A 13,098-nucleotide genomic window follows, 5' to 3' on the forward strand; every position below is an offset into this window, starting at 1 on the left:
GCATCAACGCTGAAATGCTGGGATTCCTCAGCTTGTCTGACTCAGCCTTTAAGCCCACCTGCTCCTGGTTTGCTCTGTGGCAGTTCAATGACCCACATGCAGCAACTGGCATAGATTTAGTCCCGTCTCTCTATAACAGGAAGGGAGCAGCAGCCTGTCATCAGTGGTCCAGTTCTTATTTATTTATTTATTTATTTATTTATTTATTTATTTATTTATTACATTTCTATACCGCCCAATAGCTGGAGCTCTCTGGCTATTCTTCATGGCTAGCTTTGTGGTGCTCCAGCTGTTGACTGTGGTGGATCACTCCAACAAGGCTTATGATGAAATGCCCAGGGAGCTTCGGCTGTTGGGCAGTATAAAAATGCAAAAAATAATAACAATAATAATAATAACAAATACTAGATATCTCAAACCAGGGAATTAACCAATTAATGTATTCACAGGTAGATGGTTAATTACCCTTTAATTGGCTGGACCAAGCTCTTGGCTAAGATGAGGATCTGAAGCCACAGGCCCAGAACATGGCAGCAGCAGAACAAGCTGTGGGCTTCATCCTGCCAGGCACTGAGTTTTTATTCACCCCTCCCTAAACGATACACAGCATTTTCCTGACATACAAGTAGGCACATCAGTTAGCCGAAGACTAAGCCCTGCATGCAGCCAAAATAGAAAGCCCGCTTCAGAGTGCTGGGGCCCGATTGCTGGAGTTGCCCAACAGGGTCCATTGCTCCCAAGACCCAATAGGGTGACCATATGGAAAGGAGGGTCACCCTATTTTGCAGATGACACAAAATTGGGTGGGATAGCTAATACCCTGGAAGTCAGAAGCAAACTTCAAAGTGACCTTGATAGGCTGGAGTGCTGGGCTGAAAACAACAGGATGAAATTTAATAGGGATAAATGCCAAGTTCTACATTTAGGAAATAGATACCAAATGCACAGTTACAAGATGGGGGATACTTGGCTCAGCGATACTACAAACGAGAAGGATCTTGGAATTGTTGTAGACTGCAAGCTGAATATGAGCCAACAGTGCGATATGGCTGCAAGAAAGGCCAATGCTATTTTGGGCTGCATTAATAGAAGTATAGCTTCCAAATCACGTGAGGTACTGGTTCCTCTCTATTTGGCCCTGGTTAGGCCTCATCTAGAGTATTGCGTCCAGTTCTGGGGTCCACGATTCAAGAAGGACGCAGACAAGCTGGAGCGTGTTCAGAGGAGGGCGATCAGGATGATCAGGGGTCTGGAAACAAAGCCCTATGAAGAGAGACTGAAAGAACTGGGCATGTTTAGCCTAGAAATGTAATAAATAATAAAAAATAAATAGAGAAGAGAAGATTGAGGGGAGACATGATAGCACTCTTCAAATACTTAAAAGGTTGTCACACAGAGGAGGGCCAGGATCTCTTCTCGATCCTCCCAGAGTTCAGGACACGGAATAACGGGCTCAAGTTAAAGGAAGTCAGATTCCAGCTGGACATCAGGAAAAACTTCCTGACTGTTAGAGCAGTGCGACAATGGCCTCTCCCACACTAGAGGCCTTCAAGAGGCAGCTGGAGAACCACCTGTCAGGGATGCTTTGAGGTGGATTCCTGCATTGAGCAGGATGTTGGACTCCATGGCCTTAGAGGCCCCTTCCAACTCTACTATTCTACGATTCTATGAAGCACTGCATCCACATATTGGGTAGCATAGTCAATCACATTTAAATATATTTCTTTCTGGCTTGAGAAGGGAGTGAAAAAGGGTCCAAAATATCCATCCCTACTTTTTCAAACAGTACTTCAGCAATGGATGATGGTTGCAGGAGTGCTTTTGGATGATCTCTTGGGAACCCAACTCTCTGGCAGATCTCACAGGAATTGCAAACATCCCTGAATTTCATGGCCACTAAGAGCCAGTAAAACTCTCTGATGACTAGCAAAAGTTCTGCGAATGCTGAGATTACACACACACACACACACACACACACACACACACACACATTTTCATGAGCTGTTCTCATCACCCAGCATCAGTACTTCTCGGGCACGACTAACTGACGACACTCAATGCCCCCACTCTTTTTTGAACAAATGTGCCGTACAACAAGCCTCGCCTCCCCTTAAACCCAGCAAGTGCTGGAGCCGTCCCTTCAGGCCCCTCTGGCTCTGCCTCAGCTGGCACAATAGCTCTGGATTTAGTGTGTGCCCCAGTAGCAAGAAGGCAGCAGCACCGTAAGTTGGGTAGAAGGAGTTTATTGACAAGTAAAGGTAGGAGTCCGGGGAAGAATTAAGCAACAAACAACCATACAAGCATTGCATTGCATAAGAAACCCAGCAATCTTTGCATAATAAAACCTAGCTAGACTACCTATTTACTCCATATACACACATACATACTCTTATTAAATGATTGCGGTTGATATTAATGTCGAAGATAAGCTTTTCTAGGCTAGACTATGAGCCTGGTACATGAAATGTTGGGGGTTATTCCTATTTCATAGCCTTTGCTTTTTGCAATCCACATGGATTAACAGATGCTTTAAAGAAATTAATTCTTGTTTATGTTTTAGGTCATAAACAATCGGTCCGATTGCTTCTGTTTTTGCTGCCATCAAAGTATTTGTTTACATGCGTTCAATGCAATTTTATATTGTTTGTGTTTATGGTGAGCAGGAAGATGGATTTATTTTGGGCTAAATAAATCTTTTCTCTTGTACCCCTGGGAGCTCCCACCCTTCTTTCCCAAGTTAGAGGTAGTAGTTTCCTCTGAGAGGGGTATTGCCACCAGCTCTGCTGTACTGCGACTTTAAATGGTCCTTGTAGTAGCCAGAACAATGGCACATCTTTGCTCTTCTTTGGGCTGGAACCCCACATACTTTGCCTGTTCACAGCAGGAGAAACTTGCCAGGGCAGACCAGGTGGATGGAGCACATAGGACTGCTCACTCATGAGGAAGGCATGGATACCCTACGCATATCCGTGCCAAAGTAGCATGAGCTGACTCTGTGAGGAAATGTCATCTGTGGACCACAAGAGGGCGCTCTTTGGAAAGTACTTGCTACAATTTTACAATCTGTCCATCATCTATTCAGTATCCACGTGATCCATCAGTTCCCATCATTTCTCCCAATCCAGCGACTGCATGCAGCCAAGACTGGACAGTGACGTGCTGCACTTCGACTGCGTCAGGCGCGTGTTCAGGACCCTGGGGATGCTCTAGAGCCCTTTGACCTTGCCAGAGCATTGCTTTCCCACAATTAGCTGGGAGCAAATTTAAAACAGAGGTTCCACACAGCATTTTATATAGCAGAATATTTACTACTAGTGTTGTTCCCCATGGCCAGGGCCCTTTTTAAGAAAATTTCATTCAGCAAAGGTCCCTGAGAACTACAAATAAAAGTGTATTGGTTACACTTTACCCCTATCTGGGGGAATTCGTAAATAATTTTGCTTTGAATTCCCTTTGGTGAATAATTTTGCTTTGCTTTTGCCTCTCAGTCTATTTTCTTTGATTTTGCCCCATGTCTATTATATGTGGTGTGGGTGTGGGTGTGGGTGTGTGGGTGGGTGTGGGTGTTATACCTCTCACACCTCTGTTGTTGTATTTTCTCTTTAGGAATGTTCACTTCCTGCCATTCCAAACTGCCACTCTTGGTATCCACTTAACGTCACAGCTACTGATGAAAGCAGAATGGATGAATGAAAAACTCTATTTATTTATTTATTTATAAATAAATAAATAAATAAATAAATAAATAAGCTCTGGGAGCACAGAGCAGCTCCCATGTTCCACGGCAATGGGCTTGTTGCTGCTGCAGCCTCTTGCCATCTGATCTCAAGCAGAGATTTAATCCAGCTACAGACAAAACAGGAAACAAGAGGTCAGGAGCCACTGCTATTCAGAAGGAAAGGGGGCCGATCCCAAAATCTTCCCACCCTAACCTCCAGCTTGCCAGTGCCGTCTCAAGGGTGCTCCATGCTCCCTCAAGGAGCAGAGGAACTGGGCCTCAGGGCTTTGAGGTATCAGAGGGCAACTGGTCCAGAACAGGATGTTTGTCACCAAGGCCTCCAGGGTGACCGGCAGCTGCAGCCTTGAAGCAGCACAGATCGCTCAGGTCTTGGCGGACCAGCTGAGAGATTTCCTGTCAAGGTTCCTGGCAGCGGAGAGAAGGCGAGCATCCACATCCCCAGCACAGCCAAATGCGCAAGCAGCCCACGGAGGCCAGAGTGACCATTCAAGAGGGACTCCCTGCTGCAGGGAGGGTTGGGGCGGGGGGAAGGGGAAGGGGAGAGCAGAAGCACTGAGCTGCCCTCAGGCGGCTGCTTCGGCGCTGCGTGGTGCTACGCCTTGCAGTTTCACTGCTGCGGGTTGTGGCAGGTAACCCAGCTTTCGGGCGGCCGTTCGGCACGTTGGAACTGCCCCCTGCCTGGCTCCTGGCAACCAATCCGTCGTCACCATTGGCCCCCGGAATGCCCCCAGCTCGACACCAGAGCAAAGTGATACAAAAAAGGAATGAATATAAACAATCCCCTCACGATTAATATCAAACCAACGGTTATATGAATATCTATAATGTACAAGAAAAAATTAAGTTGATTGATAGTACTTCTAGGGGAAAGAGGCTTAATCGAAGTAGAAAAAGAAAAGTTAAAAAGAAAAAAGGAGACAAAAAGGAAAAGAAAAGAAAAAGATTTTTATTTACTTATTACAGTTTTATACCGCCCAATAGCCAAAAAAAGAAACAAAAACACATACACAAAAAACTAAATTTGTTGTTACAATGTCCGTATATTCAGAGCTGAAACAGGCAGACATTGTTGTACATTCGGTTGTGATGCATATTGAATGAATCTCCCCCATATGGCTTTGAACGACGTTGATTCTGATTTTCCTTGAATTTGAAGCAAGTCGTAAGTTATTTTTTCTGATATTGCCACAGACCATATGTTTTGATACCATGCAGATAAATGAATTCAAATTGTCCAGTTTTTTCCATTGCTGCGTGATTGTCTGACGAGCAGCCGTCAACAGGAATATTATTAAATCTTTACATTTCAATCCAGTATTAAGTCCTTTATATAGTGATAATAAGAATAATTCTGGATCATATACAATTATTTCTCTAGTAATAACCATTAATTCTCTATGTACTGATCTCCAGAATCCCTGTATATATGGACAAGACCACCATAAATGAAAATGTGTGCCTTTTATCTTGCAGCCTCTCCAACAGAGGGGGCTACTAGTTTTAATGATGTGTGCTAATTGTACTGGTGTTCAATACCATCTATGCAATATTTTTAAAGAAGTTTCTCAAATAGAAGCTGATATTGATCTAAATGGTCTGTTATTCCATAACTAGCAAAAAAGCCTGTCATACGACAGGTGTAGAGGAGCAATCTGGTGAGGAGGTCCGTGGGTTTTGGCCCCTCTGGTAGGCTGGAAGCTCCTGGCGGTTATCTTTCTCGGAACTGGGAACTTCCATAGAAGGCCGCAGTTCCGAGAAACGTCGCTAGAAGGCGCCAGAGGGCAAAAACTATTTCTCTGAACTTGGAACTTCCATAGAAGGCCGCAGTTCCGAGGAACGTCCCTAGATGGCGCCAGAGGGCAAAAACTATAACTGGTTTGGAGGAGCAGTCTGGGCTTTTATATAGAGATTTGTTCCATCTGGCTTCCTCTAATTCTCCTTTGAAATCTCCTTCCCACATTTTCCTCAATCCCTCCATTGTGCCCATCTGGACATCTATTAATATAGCATACACTGAAGATATTATTCCCTTCCCTGCTCCCCCTACCAATAACAATACTCATTCAAATGTGTGTATCGTATCTTTGTGTTAGTGTCCCCAAGGAAATGGGATAATTGAACTTCTTGTAACCATCCCAGGCCTAATTTTCCTATATCAACTCTAAGTTGTTCTATTATTTTGGGTTTATCCTGGGCATACAAAACTTTCAGTCAAAAATATCCTTTCTTTTCCCTTTCAGAAACTTTAGTAACAATAGTTACATTTAACTTACCTGGATATGATTGTATTGGGGTAAGAGGAGACCACACTGGGGATAGCTTAGGCTGCCACTTTCTCCAAATTGTAAAAATAGTCTTGGTGTATGGGTTTTGAATTTGTTTTTACAGATTGATAAGGTAATGCTTATAAAGGGCCTTCATTCTAGGGCTGTGCACAGACACACACACACCCCGATCTGCTTCAGGGCCTGATTTGGACCTTCCGAGTCAGGCTCAATTCAGTTCGATTTGATTTGGACCTCCCCTATTTGGTTCAGATCTGAATCCGAAGCGAGATTCGGACCTCCGAATCGTGATTCGGATGATTTTTCCCATAGACTTTCATTGTGATTTATAAACGCCTATAACTTTTTTTATTTTTAAAGCTAGAAACATGAAACTTGGGGAACTTAGAGAGGGTATCATGTATGTCATAAGTATAAATTTTAAGGCATCTCTGTTCATCGGTTTGCTTGCTATTGATTTTTTAAAATGTGATTTTTCTGGCGATCCAAAGTGCTATAACTATCTCATTTTTCAAGAGACACATATGAAATTTGGGGGATCGTACAGATGTCCTGCTGTTATCCATCTGTGTAAAATTCCAGACCCATATATGCATTGCTTCTCCTGCAATACACTCTTAAAAATATGATTTTTCAAAGGAACAGTTGAAGCAGCCTCTCTTAAGCAAAGAGAGGAGGTGTGTATTCAGAACAGAAGATCCATTCAAGTGGAAATCTCCCTTTCAGTGTTCTTCTTTTGTGTTGTGAAAGCTGGGCTACCAGCGCCTGAGGGTGTTCCCATTCAGACTCCAATTACAATTAGCAGTGAAGGAATGCAAGTTAGGGACTAGTAGACCAGTCACTAATGTGGCTCTAACTAAGGAAGCAAAGCCCAAATGTAATATTGGTCAACTGGACAAGGTCTGCAACCACAGAGATTCAGTGATGGTGAGAACAGCAGTCAGTGAGCCCAAGGTTGCCTCGATTTTCAGTCGTGCATCCAAAAAAGCAAACCGACCCAGCAACGCGGGCACAGTGGTTCCAAAACCATTGACCGTTAGAGATGCTGTTGCATCGCCTTCATCAGATCCTAGCTGGAAGAGTGCCCCTTTGGGTTTCTCCCTTCAGAGTTGATTTGCTGAACTCTAAGCACAGACAGTCATACGACGACGACTATGGAAAATGATGAGCAAAGTCCTGATACTACTTTCTCATCTATCAGGAGAGATGGTGATACTCCTCCAGGGCACTGATGATGATGCTTCCACCTGCCTCTGCCAACGGGTCACTTTTCCCAGCCTCAAAAAGTGATCTGCATCCATTAGTGGCAGAATCAGTCACCTCTGCCTGCTGCTGCTGCCCCAGCCAAGAAGGGCGCCTGATAAGTTTCACTGCGGGCGAGACAGCCTGCCTGCCTGCCTGCCTGCCTGCCTGCCTGCCTGCCTGCCTCCTAGTAGTGCTGGTCCTAACCACGACCACCTTGCCCCCTGCCATGCACAGCCTGGATGCATCTGCTGCCACATTTCATTTCGAATACTATTATATAAGCATTTCATATATGAAATTGTGTTGTGTGCTGCTTTGCCCTCACAGTAGGAATGCTTGTGTAACGGTAAACAGCCTGCTTTACAGTAATAGGCAGCCCAACAGCACACACACACACACACGTCATTAGATATAGGAAATTTCAAGTGTATATACTTGGGGGGGGGGGGGCGTAAACCATGAGGCCAGAGAGGACTGAAATGCCCAAAGTCTAGAGAGTGATTGTGGCTGCAGGAGATCACTTTGGATGCCCCGTGGAGACCCTTTTCCCTTCCTGGATTCTATGACGATCAGCTACGTATCACACACATCAAGGGGCTCCGTTGCCTGCGGAATGAGGGAGGGGTGTTTATATCTTAGGATCAATGGGCAGCGGAGAGAACAGAGACACATGCGGAACGCCAGCATGCCAGGACTTGTTCCTCAGCAGTTGCAGGGAAACCAAACTGGTGGTGCATTGATTCCTATTGTCATTTATGGCACACGGCACATTGAATTTGCAAGGTGTTCCACCATCTTTTACTCTTACAACCCTCCAGGAAGGAGGATGCTTGCTGCCAGTCCCATTTTACAGTTGGAGCACTGAGGTCCGAAGAGAGGGTCTTGTCCAAGGCCTCAGAGGAAGCTTTTAGCAGAAGTGGAACCTAACTATCACCTGCGTCTTAAATGTTCTTAGCTAATGGCATGACCGCACTGCAAATAGAGGGCAACATAGCGTTCTCAACCACAAAAACAGAGTCCTCATATAACTACATTTCCAAGGATTCTTTGCACAGCTATGTGCTTAACTTCTAAAAGGAGAGGTGCCAGACCCCAGGTGGGTGGCTCTTATCTTCACCCTAAACCCTGATGTGCAGGGGGCGAGGGAAAGGCGCAGTCAGCGTGCAAAGCAAGTCCCAGCCCAGCTTAAGCCCTGCTGTCCCTGACCTTCCCAGCAATGATCTCACCCAGTCCTCCAGCTGCCAGGAGAGCAGAGGCGGCTAAGAACAGATGGCAGCCACAGGGGCAAAGGGGGCTTCAGCAAGCACTGGGAACAGCAGGTTCTGGGGACAAATGCTCTGGGATTAAGGTTGCAGGAACAGCCCCACCCTCTGCAATGCCCTCGGCGGCTCCAGGTCAGCTTCTGCCCCTGGCCTGTGGAGTAGACGATTCAGTTGTTTCATCTGTGCTGAAGTTGTGGCCTTTTTGTTGTGACGTTCGTTTTAGCCTCTCCTGTTGGAGTTCAGGGGCGGAGCCCTTGCTCTGCATGCACGATGTTCGAGGGTCAGCATCTCCAGGCAGGACTGGAACTCTGGAGAGCATCCTGAGGCCTAAACTGCACCAAGCAGGATATAGCACTATGCAAGCGGCATGAAAGCGGCATGTAAGAGGCAGGAGCCACACAACGCCTTTATAGCGGTATTGAAGTGCACTGACAGCTGTTGGGGCCCGCTGACACAGGCCACGTGCCGCTTTCATACCGCTCTATCCTGCTTGGTGTGGCTCCTGCCTCTTACATACCGCTTTCATAGTGCAAGTCCCTGCTTGGTGCAGATGAGGCCTGGAGGCACGACTGAGCTGTGTGGGCCCCTGGGCAGACTTGGCACAAGGCAGCTTCCCATGTCCCTAGGACGGCTGCTTTTAATCAATGGTCTTATTATGCTGCTTTTGATGTGATTTATATGGTTTAGGTGTTTTTCTTGGCTGTAGCCCTGAAAGCAATTAGCTATAGGACAACTAATACATTTTATAAGTAGGTCAATTCTATAACTAACGAATGATCATTCCTGTCCCCATCGTCACAGGAAGAGGGGGCTGCTAATGGCAAAGCCAGGGAGGGCCTTTTCAGTGGCTGCTTCCAGGCTGTGGAACTCCCTCCCGAGGGTGGCTGGTTCGCTCCCTCTCTGCTGCACTTCTGCTGGCAGGGAAAGACCGCTTTCTCCAAGAAGGCCTTTGGTCTACAAGTGGGTCTGTGAGTTGGGTGCTGCTTTTAGTCTGCGACTGTTATGTTTTTATTGCATTTTAATTTGTTTGATTGTTTTAATCTAGTTTAAATTGTTTTTGTAGGCTGCCTTGAGTGAGGGCACAAATGAAATGAATGAACACCCCCATGAGAAATCTGGGGCTCCGCCTCTAGGCTCTAAGGCAGTGGTGGGGAGCACAGCCCTTCCAGTGTTGCTGGACTCCGCAACCCATGCAGTCTGGGGCTGATGGAGCTGGAGTTCAGCAATGCCTGGCGGGCTGCATGTTCCCCTCCCCAAGGCACAGCACAGGCGAAGCGCCCTCTCCAGCAGGGCTGGGCCACATCAGGGGCCCTTATTTATTTGTGGAATTTTTATCCCACAAGTTATGGTCAAGACAGCTAACAACAACAAAACACACAATTGTAATTGAAACATAAAAGCTAAGAACACATCAATCAAATTCAGAAATAAACAGCACTCACTACTTACGACTGTCGAGTCGGCTCAAGAGCCAAGCGCCTGACGGTTCCTGCTGGATGGACACCCAAGGCGGGGCTCGCACTCATCCTGCTCCCACCCCCCCACCTGCCGGCAGTAGCAGCTCTATCCTCATTGAGCCCAAGCAAGAAAAGCCGTTAACAAGGCACAGGGAGCAGAGCTGCGACCGTCACAGACCCCTTACCGTTGTAGGGCAGAATGATGGCAATCCCGTGGTGAAGGAAAGCTCTGCACATGCACAGCAACACGCTCCTCTATTACTACTACTGTAAACAGGCAGTATGTAGCCTTGGCTAGAAGGATGGCTAGCCTTCGCTTTGTCCTTCGTAACCCACAGTAGCCTCAACCCGGTCAAATGCTGGATGGATCCAGCCATCCATGCCAAGCCTCTGCAGCCTCCCCCCTCCCCCAGCTGCCCCATAGCCACTGACCGCCTCCTCCACAGCCTCTCACTCCTCAGGGGCCATGGACTGTGGTTCCAGAATGGAGGACATGGAAGTCCAGGACACTGCCTGGAAGAAGCAGGGGCTTCCAGCAGCTTCCGGCCGGCCCTGTGTGAGTCATGGGGGAGGGAGGCTCTCAGAGCCAGCAGCCCGCGCCTCCCATTGGATCCAGGCCTTCTCCACACGTCAAGCTGCCTCACAAGCGGCTGCCGTCTGTCAGGTCCTTGGGCCAGGCACTCAGGGACCGGGAGGTCTCTGCAGAGAGGTCAAAGTGGGGTGCTCCCCGTCGTACCCGAACGGAGGATGCTGAGCAATGGACGGAGCTGGTGATTGGGGACGAGGGCTGCAGCTGTGTCCCCAGCCCCTCTACTCCACAGCAGCCCCCCCGGCTTCCAGTGCAAGGGCCTGGTGAAGAGGCCGTAGGTGATGGGGTCCAAGCAGGCATTGAGTAGGCCAAAGATGAAGAGGATGTGGGCAAGCGAATGAGACACTACTCCTTCCATGGTTTCTGGCCAGAACCAATACCAGAGGCCCAGCAAGTAGTAAGGAGTCCAGCAGACCATAAAAGAGCCAACGATAGCCATGCTGAGGCACAGCATGCGCAGCCGGGCCCGAGGGATGGGGTTGCATGACCGGCGCAAAGGCAGCTCCTTGGCAGACACTGAAATGACAGAGAGGGCACCTGAGCAAGACAGGTGAGTGGGGCGCGACCCCCAGAGCCAATGGCAGGTTTGGCTGGGGCGGAAGCGGTCCTTGGATGGCACAGGCTTTGCCTCAAGGGCAATGTCCTTGACAGGGGTTGGACCGGGCGCCCCTGCCCCCAGGGGCCCTGTACCATGAGATTCTACAGTTCCTTTCACGTCTGTTGCTACCAGCCAAAGGCTGCTTCCCTCCTGCAGTGGGACTCCCCACCCTGCGGGGGCACGTGGGTTTCCCCGGCTTCCCAGCCCATTTCAGAAGCACTGTGAGAGAAACAGAAATTGTACCTGCCTCTAGGAGCATGAGAACTGCTTGGCTGGGTCAGGCCAGAGGCCCACCATCCAAAGGGAGCTCACAAGAAGGACCCAAGGGGCAGGGATGGGCCCTCTGGTTTGCCCCAGCAGCCAGGACCCAGAGCTAGAGCCTATCTGAGCGCGCACTGGTAGGGGCTACGGTTCCGGTCATAGCTGGGAGCTGCCACTCAGCCTCCAAGGATTTCTCCAATCCTTTCCCAAAGGCCGATGAATGCCCGGAGGCAGCAAGTTCCTTCACCTCCTCACCAGTGCTCCCACCACATCTCCACGCCACAGGAGACCTGTCCCTTCAGGTCCCTCCTCCCACAGGAACTCACAGCTGCCGGAGGTCCGGATGCGACGGGAGATCTCCAGCAGGATCCGTGAGTAGCAGGCGATCATGACGAGCAGCGGAAGCAGGAAGAGGCAGAGGAAGCCGAACATGTTGTAGGCCAGCTCATGCCAGCGCTGGGCGAAGGAGCCGTGTGTCGTGCACTGCGTGAAGTTCCGTGGGGAAGTGATGGTGACCGTGCGGAACAGGAACAGCTACTGGTACAAAGACGTGGGCGGGGTGAGGAAGGGCCCTTACAGTCCGTTCAGAACGCCCCTCGCCCAGAGCTCCACCTCAGGCACCCCAGTTCCTACAAGACCAGCCCTGTTCTTTATGGGCCCACACACCCCCAGGCCTCCGGGGGCAGAGGCCAGCCTGCTTCGCCTCCTTGCCAAGCAGTCCCAGGAGTCGGCTGTGCCCTCCCGACTTGCAGCCCACGCCCTGCCTCCCTTCCCCAGACACTTGGCTTGGGGGCCCGCAGCTGCCTCAAGAGTTTCTGTCCTGCCCATGGAGAGCAGTTCCATGCCCAGCGCAGGGGTTACCTGCGGGACGGAGAGTCCGGCACTCAGCAGCCACGCCACGGGCAGCAAGGTCTGGTTCCGGTGCCGAGCCTCGGCCGCGGCCAGAGGGTACAAGATGGCCGCGTGGCGGTCCAGGCAGATGAGAGCTGTCACAAAAGCCGAGGCATACATGGCGAGGAGCTTGAGGAACATGAGGAGGCGGCAGGCCGGGTCGCCTGCCCACCACTGCAGAGTGACGTTCCAGGCTGCTTCCAGCGGCATCACCACCAGGGCCACCAGCAGGTCTGCCGCCGCCAAGTGCAGGAGCAGCACGCGGGCGTGGGAGCGCTTGGCCGGGCGCCCCCCCCTCCCGCCCCACAGCACAGCCCCGTTGCAGGCAGTAGAGATGACACACAGCACCAGAGTGACCCCCACACGGGCCTGAGCTGCAGCAGAAAACGTGGGCAGCACCAACGGCTCCTCCGGGCTGCTGTTGGTCCACACGGTCCCCTCAAAGGGGAAAAAGCTCCTGCAAGCCACCGGGCCACCCGCCACGCTGCGGTTCTCCTCCTGGATCATCATGGGAACGGTGAGGGGGCGGCGGCAAGGACCAGCCGCTTCCTCCTAGGCAGCTGGCGAGCGCAACCATGTAACCGGAGTCATAACGGGATGCAGACTCAGGAGCAGCGCCGCCCCTCCCAGCCCCAGCCCCAACCGCCCCCTGCGAGCCTCTGCAATGCCTTCCTCTGCCAGGAGCACCCCCCTCCCTCCCTCCTTCCCTGGGGAGGCTGCAAAGGGCCTGGGAGAGAGCCCCTTCCCTCCAGCCCCTGCACTTGCCTCCTG

At 49.9% G+C, this 13,098-nt stretch overlaps 1 pseudogene; it reads right to left on the reverse strand.

The window, feature by feature from the left end:
- The window catches only part of LOC134409770 (gonadotropin-releasing hormone II receptor-like), a 51,282-nt pseudogene extending 38,445 nt beyond the window's left edge, over window positions 1–12,837 (reverse strand).
- Window positions 12,838–13,098: the final 261 nt, after the last annotated feature.

Source organism: Elgaria multicarinata, chromosome 16 (assembly GCF_023053635.1).
Source record: "Elgaria multicarinata webbii isolate HBS135686 ecotype San Diego chromosome 16, rElgMul1.1.pri, whole genome shotgun sequence".
NCBI classification, from domain to species: Eukaryota; Metazoa; Chordata; class Lepidosauria; order Squamata; family Anguidae; genus Elgaria; species Elgaria multicarinata.